Source organism: Bactrocera latifrons, unplaced genomic scaffold (assembly GCF_001853355.1).
Source record: "Bactrocera latifrons isolate USDA-ARS-PBARC rearing strain unplaced genomic scaffold, ASM185335v1 scaffold_97, whole genome shotgun sequence".
In the NCBI taxonomy this organism is placed as follows: domain Eukaryota; kingdom Metazoa; phylum Arthropoda; class Insecta; order Diptera; family Tephritidae; genus Bactrocera; species Bactrocera latifrons.
The window spans coordinates 620,298-628,661 of record NW_017537678.1 but is presented as its reverse complement, the minus strand read 5'-3'; positions in this window follow the sequence as shown (position 1 = coordinate 628,661).

Sequence of the window (8,364 nt, the reverse complement as noted above, 5' to 3'; positions counted from 1 at the left end):
CAACAAGATAATGGCCACAGCGAAGTCTATCAGCCTTAACCCATTGGCGGATGTTTCGTCGTGAAGGCTGAATTTACCGACCGTAGTGCTAAAGATAAATTTTTTGTCCACCCTGACGTTAAAGTCGCCAAGCACGATCGTGGCGGTGGTCCATGCTCTCATTCCATTCTTCCGTAGGGGCGTGGGCGCAGATCAGCGATATGTCGAAGAAACTCGCTTTGATGAGGATTGTGGCTAGACGTTCATTCACCGGAGTGAATGGTAATACTCGGCTACGGGGTCTCTTTCCCACCACGGATCCCACACCAAACCATATGACCACTGCAGTAAATGCCGCAAGGACCTACTCGTCTCTGTCCTTATCCCGTCCATCGCATTTCTTGGGCGGCGGTGAAGTCAGCCTTTATTTTTACAAGGACATCAACCACCTGGGCAGCGGCACCTTCCCAATTAAGGGACCGGACATTCCAGGTGCATGCCCTCAATTCATAGTCGTTATTTCATTTGCGATGGTCGTCATCAAAAGAACGGTTTCTCTTCTGGCTATTGGTAACTTTTCACTGGTAATGTTTTTTTTACGTGGCCGGTCCCAAAAGTAATGCACAACCTTATGTAGGGGATGTTTCGTCTTCTCACTTTAGCTCGCCTACAAACGGATGTTCTTAGGCTACCCAGAGTATACTTCGTCAAAGATTGGAAGTCGTGAGCTTCTTGACCCTTGACAGACGGCAGCGTTAATACGGATTATCTGCGCATTTAATCAGATAAAAATTTGTGGGTGACAGACACCAGCCATGGAAGTTTGAAACTCTCGTAAGCAACGGATTGTCATGTTTATAAAAAACACATTTTTTTATTACAATAAGACGTAAAACTTCTGGTTTTATTTTTACAAATTTGAAAAACAGTCGTCGGTATTGCTTGGTTTTCATTCACAATAGATTAAAATTGGCCACTTTTAACAATTTTGCCAACAAAAATGCAACTAACTCTCTAAAATTTTGAGTGGGAGTTAGCAACATCTTCGCTAACTTCTGAATTAATCCAGATTAATGCAGTTCACCCCGATTAACCTTGCCGTCTGTCAATGCTATAAGAATCTGCCAACCAATTCGCGAAAGCATCTGGCGAATCACTATCGATATTTATGATATCCTAATGGAACACAATCCTCTCCTGTTGACCAAAGCTGGCCCCTTATGAACTGCTGCTCCATTCAGATGGTCCAATTGTTGATACTATCTCATTATAAGACCATATTTCACTTCTATTGAAAGAAAAGCTATATGAATCTCATTAAAAATTTAATAACTGATACAAATGAATTTCCATAAATGACTAAAATATACGACATTTTTTAATTAAAATAAGCAGGCCAGGGCAAAGGAAGACATCAGACTTCCCCATGTCAAATTATAATCAAAACGCTGAGGCCAAGCTTAGCTGTTCATTTTGTTTTTGCGACCTAGAGGCCTTGGGTCATTTCCTTAACCGAAGCAATTTAATTTCAAACAAGAAATCCATGCGAACTGTCAGTAGTTTTATGTTAAGTCCGAGAGCTTTGCTGTCCAATTTCTTTATCATTTACAAAAGAAATAAGATTTTCATTTGCTGACATTCCAAAAGCCACGCACTTATTTCCTTTCATTTATTTTTGTTTTCCGTTTTTGTAATCTCTCTTTAAAGCTTGTAGGGAGCCAGCCAAACAGCTAGCTGCCCAACTGTGTGAACAGTTATACCCCCACTGCCCATATAATTGTCAAATATATAACACAAACAACCATAAAAAAGAGCAAAATGAAGAAACACAGTAAATATCGGACTTTCTCAAGCAATGGGAGAGAAGGCGAAGGCGGACAAAGAAAACAAGACATCCATTAAGTGTGTGCTTTTTTGGGCTGTCGGGCGCGTGTGTGGAATGGTGTTTGGGTCGTTGTTGGTGTAATGTGTGAACAAACGAGTAAATTACTATTTCATTGCCTCAAGCAAGTACAAATGCTTGTATGGGTGTGCGTGCTTCATAGGGATGACACACGCGCCATTTTTTCCTCTCTGCCTTCAACTATTCTACCATGCAGCAGGGAATAAGGGAATGGCCGCCTCAGTTGTGAAATAAGTATTAGCCACAGAAAAAATGGAAAAATTCCGCAAAGAGAAAGGTTAACTTGCAGAGGTGGGTTTTTTCAAGAAAGTAACTAGAAGGATGGGGACTCCATGTGGCATTTAAACGATTACTTCAGTGGCTGCCATAACAATGATATTTCTCTTTTTGTAGAGTTTTTTTATTTACAAGTAAATTTTTTCAGCACTCTATTTAAAGATAATATTAAATTGTGTTCATAAACTTCACTCTTTATGCGGAGTTTGAAGCGGAAACAGAAAGAGAAAAAGTGGAAGCGCAAACGAAGTTAGTAAACAACGAATAATCGAACTCCTTGAGCTTTTAGGCGTCAAATAATAATAGTCTATTCTTAAGTCAATTGAAAGTATGTACCATATTAAACGGAGGACATATATATGTATAATATTAAATCGTTAGTGGTTTAACGTCACAACACTCCATTGCTAGGTTGTGGTTCTTGATAACTCTGCATGATCTTATAATATGAAACATTTATTTTCACTGATCTTTTTTAGCGAAAATCTAAATTTTGGTGTAAGCAATTGTAATTCAACTATTTAGGAAATAAAAATATGAAAAACATTACTTCGTCTGCAACCTTCACAAGCGCATTTCCAATAACAAAATATCTTTATCTTGATTGGCCGGATCAGTGACCTAACCAAAATTTCTTCGGAGATTGTAATTATGGCTTCGACAATGATCTATGCCAAATTTCGTGAAGCTATCTTGTCAAATAAAAAATTTGTTCATGCGCAGACTTAATTTTGATCGGTCAATTTATAGTATATGATATGTGAGCATGTCACATGCCATAAAGGATATTAATGGTATTTGTTTTAAGAAAATAACAATATATTTCAAAGTGAAATAACAAAAGCATTATTTGAAAATTAGAAACAACAATGTAAGCAAATTTTTTTTTCCAGAAGCTCCCAGATGGCACTCTTTGAATGCTTTTATATTGCGCTGCCTTCGAGATACAATTTAAGAAAACTTTTCCATAGCGTAAGCAAACTCAGAAGTTTATCGTTAACCTCACGGCAAACGCTGCTACAAACATTTTCAATATTTGCGACAAATTGTGTACCACTATCTTTGTGTAAATTTTCACGACTGCAGCGTCCCACAAATATCCGACATTTATACCTATTGAACGAAAAAAAATCGTTTAAATTAAGAACCATACTCCTTTATTTACTTGGTGCAACATACATATATATTATATGAACCCTTTCTTCTTTAACTCGTCTGGTTTCTTCGGAAAATTTGAAGATCCTTAACTCCAAATCAGGAAACCATGTCGGCCGACCATGATATTCTCGAACGATATTAAGACAGATCGATATAGATAACTGTTTAAATTCTTAGAATTGGTTACCTACTTGAATATATCATTTTTGTGGAGCAATGTTACGTCGCTACTATCGCTGATGGCTTCTTCTTAGTTTCTATACAAGTTTAGTGAGGATCACCATTTTTACTCTTGCTCTTATATATATTTTCTAACCTAAGAAACAGCTGTTATAGTCAATGCTTTTTTCCTCTTGCTTATGTTTTCAAGTATGGTAAGTTGTATCTCCACCTCGTTTGTTTGCAGGAGTTCCTCTAGAGATTTTTCACCAAAGGTCCAGATGCTACACCTCGCTTACTGTGCCAAAAAAACATTTGAATTTAAACTGCGCGCGTCGAAGGATTTGGAGAATTATTTTCTGTTTTAGGTTGTTTGTACTGTCAGTCACATTTACGTCAAATTTCATGTCAAAATATTCATTAGTGTTTGAGATACGTGTCGTTTTGTGAGCTACTAAAAGTGAGTTTTTCGTTTTTTGCGATGTCKAAATTTGTTGAGCAAAGAAYTTGCATTAAATTTTGTTTACGGAATCAATTTTCTGCTGCGGATACGTGGAGGATGGTGCAGAAAGCCTTTGGTGATGAGGCTATACCTAAAAAAAATTTTTATAAGTGGTATAGTGAGTTCCAAGCCGGCCGTGAACGTGTCGAAGACGAAGAGCGTCCAGGGCGAAAATCAACCTGAACCGACGAAGCCCACGTTCAACAAATCAAAGATTTGGTGTTGAAAAACCGTCGATTAACAATTAGAGACCTTGCTGACGAAGTTGGCATATCGAAAGGCTCAGCCAATACCATTTTGAAGGACGTTTTGGGCCTCAAGCGCATCAAATCTCGACTGGTACCGAAAACATTGAATTTTTTGCAAAAAAGGCGTCGCGTTGAAGTGTGTGGCGATGAGATTTGGATCTATGCTTACGACCCCGAAACAACCGATCAGTCGAGCGAATATCGTGCCAAAAGAGGACCAAAAAAATCCCGCCAAAGTCGCTCAAAAATCAAGGTCATGTTGATTGTTTTCTTCGATTATCGTGGTATTGTGCATTATGAATTCCTTCCAACCGGTCAAACAGTCAACAAGGAAAATTATTTAAACGTTATGCGTCGTTTGCGTAACGCTATCCGCCTAAAAAACAATAATGCACCATCCCATACTGCCCTCGTAATTCGTGACCATTTCGCCAAAAACTCAACCCATATCTCACCGCAACCACCGTATTCACCTGATCTGGCGTCGTGCGACTTCCGGCTGTTCACCAAGCTCAAAAGAACTCTCCGAGGACACCTCCTCTCCGATAGAGGAGATTCAAGCCGCAGCGAAGACGGAACTGAAGGCCATCCCGGAAAGTGACTACAACCAGTATTTCGAAGATTGGAAAATCCGTTGGCATAAGTGCATTGCATCGGGAGGGGATTGCTATGAAGGGGATGAAATTGATTTGGAAGAATAAATAAAGAATTTTCAAAATAAATACAATGTCACCTTATTTTTTGGGCACAATTGATGTCTTTTTTAGACAATATCTTACTCAGACCAGATTCTATTCAGCCTTCGATCGATGTGCAGAAATAATACTATGAGCCCGCCTTTGCTTTCCTAATTGATTTTTTTATTTATTGAAGATATCTTTACACGCTTGCCAGTTTTTGGTTGTATAATCCTCATTAAAGGCTTTTTCATGTTGGATTTTTAGGTTTTTAAGGTCACCAATCCCAAGGAGGCGACTCCCTCTTTTTAGAATGGTTAAAGGTCTAGATTGATTAAAAGAGGTGGTTAAGACCTTTTCTAACTTTTCAACCACTAGACCTAGTTCGTTCGAATTACTGATGATATTCTTAAGCCTACATGCTTTTAAGCTTGTCGCATCTTCCTTCTCGCGAACTCTGGAAGGAATCCTGGAGTGATTCGACATAAATGCCTGCTATTGACGACCAGTCTATTTCATTCTGTGGATAGCGTGAGATCCAAGATTTCCTCCCACAAGGAAAGCATGGGAAAATTAATATGGGTTTATACAATAGCGACTCACTCCGTACGTTTGTGATGGTGCATTTCCATATGCTATGTCTCGCATTGGCGCCACACCCTATTAGGATATTCTTTCTTCTGTTTCCCTCTGCTAATCTTAATAGGAATGTAGGTGGCCCGTTCTTATCGTGGGGCGCGTAACACGAGACCAGAAAAAAGCTACCCTTTTCTTTCCTCCCTTACCACCATGTTGTCGGCTGTGCCATGATTGCGACAAATAAACGGGTATATGTTTATATATATGGGTTATATCTTTCTTGATAATGATTCATGTCCTTGATTTACCTTCACTTTGCTTGTAATAGATTTTATATTTTCTGCTGTTTGACCCTTTAATCGTGTCGTCTTTCATCCAAGGTTCTCTGATAAGGCTGATGTGAATGCCTCCCTCACTTACGACGACTTATGTTTACTGTACTATTGATTGTTTTTCCCAAACGGTTACAGTTGATGACAAAAAGAGAAATGGTCGCCTACGTGTTGTTCGAACCAATTCCATCTTAAAAACTGTTCGCGAATGTATTGGCAAAAATCCCCCTAAGAAAAAAGAAAATCATGCCAAGGTAATTGGATACATCAGCCAGACGAAATGACGCAAAAAATATTACTCCAGAAATTCAACATGGTCAACATCCACTTGCTTTACCTTTTTTAGTAGAGATTCTTCTATAAAACCCTTACATCTCTTCAATTTTGTGACAGGGGAAAAGACGCTGCCAATTTATTAAAAACGTACCCAGTTTGAAAGGTGTGGCCAAGCAATTTAGCGATAAACCCTTAGATGTAGTATACCCTAAAAACAAGTTCATGTTCTTTAAAACACCATGCCACTATTTTTTTACCATAGCCCTATAGACTACAAATATATATATGTGCAAATCTAGAGTTCGGTTCCCCAAATTCAGATCCGTACTTTCATATTATTTTTCATGTTTTATATATTTTTTAATTATAAATGAAAGTTATAATGGATTTAATAACTAAAATTTACTAACGAAGCAATTACTTAATTTTCAAATTAAATTAATATTTCAAAACATATCATTGCGCGGAATAAACTGCTATACATTATGCATTAAAGTGTTTCCTAAAACATTCTGTCGTACAAGTTTACCTTTTCAATTTTCATTAGCCAAATACCATATGTAACTAGTAGCAACTTTGGCACAGTTCGCTTCATTTAGTGGTTATATTATTTGCCAAGTTTAGGAATACACTGCCCACAGTTTCCAATTAGAAAAAAACTCACTTCATTTGTCGGGTGTAGGACCCTTTTGGTCATTTGTAGCAAAATTTGTGTTAATGTTCTGTATATATGTAAAACAACAACCAACGAACTGGATAGATTCTCAAAAAATGTTAAGCCAAAACAACTTTGCTCAGGAGACTTGTTCTTGATGTTGGTATGGTTGTTGTAGTTGTCGTCATTACGTTTTTGCCTTATGAATTTGCCTAATTTGTGTTTTGATTACATAATCAGCTTGAAATAATTTGCGGAATGCCAAAGTGAGACCCCAAAGAATATCTCAGAGAAATTCATGTCAAATGTTGAGCGCTCTTATTATCCCTTCGCTGTCACTCATCATATTAATGTCTTTAGTTTTGGGTATTTTATATACGTGAAAATAACACATACACATATATATAGGATCCTTATATCTATATGTCCATTATTAATTGTATTTGTGAGCTTTGTATGTTCTTCTTTATCAGAAACTATTAAGTTCGTCTCTTCGATCAAACCTACACACATGTACACATTATGTATGTAATATACCCACTTGCTTACTTATGTCTGTCCTTAACTTTATTCACACACATATAACTGTAACTACACTTTATTACTTCTGACAGCCCGCAAGGTCATTTATAATATTGGTCATCTCGCATACACACCCCAATAAATAAATAAAGACTTGACATAGTTCAGAAGGGAAAATTGTTGTTGGCGTGCCTAACCCTAATGTACTAAGTGAATACCACCAAGTAGCAATAGTGCGGTTAGTTAAGTTGAGAAGCGCAAATTCTTTAGCACGTGTCACAGTCATGACTCATTAAATCTGTGTGAGCGTGTGTTTATACATACATATGTATACATCACTTAATAACGGTATATGTACATATGTATATGAGACGGTAATTAACGTATCAAAAATTCTAAAAGTTGGCTCAAGAACTATTATTATTTGTAATTACAGAATTCCTTATTAATTGTGAGAAGAGCAAAGTTTTTGGTTTCCCAATTAGTTTTATTGTGTTGGATCAATTTTCCTTAATTTATTATGCATAACTATTTTGTTCGGGTAAGTTTTTTTAATATTTTTCTTACTCGGTTTGTTACGAAATCACATTTCAAGCAGGTGAAATATTAAACAGTAAATTAAAACTAAATCCTGAGGCACAAAGCCCTTTCGATATAAAATATAATATATGAACTTATCTCTTCTAACATTTGAGCAGTTCTACTGATAACCGGTGAACGACACACGTCATGTTTTTTTCCAAGGCCTGAATCGAAGCGGGACATTCGTGGCCAATGGCCCTTGAACAAAATTTGGCAATAAAACGGGGCTTCAGTTCTTGTACAAGCTGTAGTTTTTACGCTTTAAATTTAAGATCTCGGCCTAAAAGGCGCCAAGTAGATACGAGGTGTGTTCAAAAAGTATCGCGAATTTCGAATTTTCGCGGGTTACGTATATTCGAATTTCGAATTTTCTGTGGCGTTATGTTGGTACTCATGTCTCTCACTTATGCCGACAAGCCCGCCCATTTCGAATGTTCATTTAATTGTTGACAGCTGCTTTGCTTGCACGTGTTTTGGATCGTCCTCGATTTTTACCTATTCAAAAAAATGGATCAA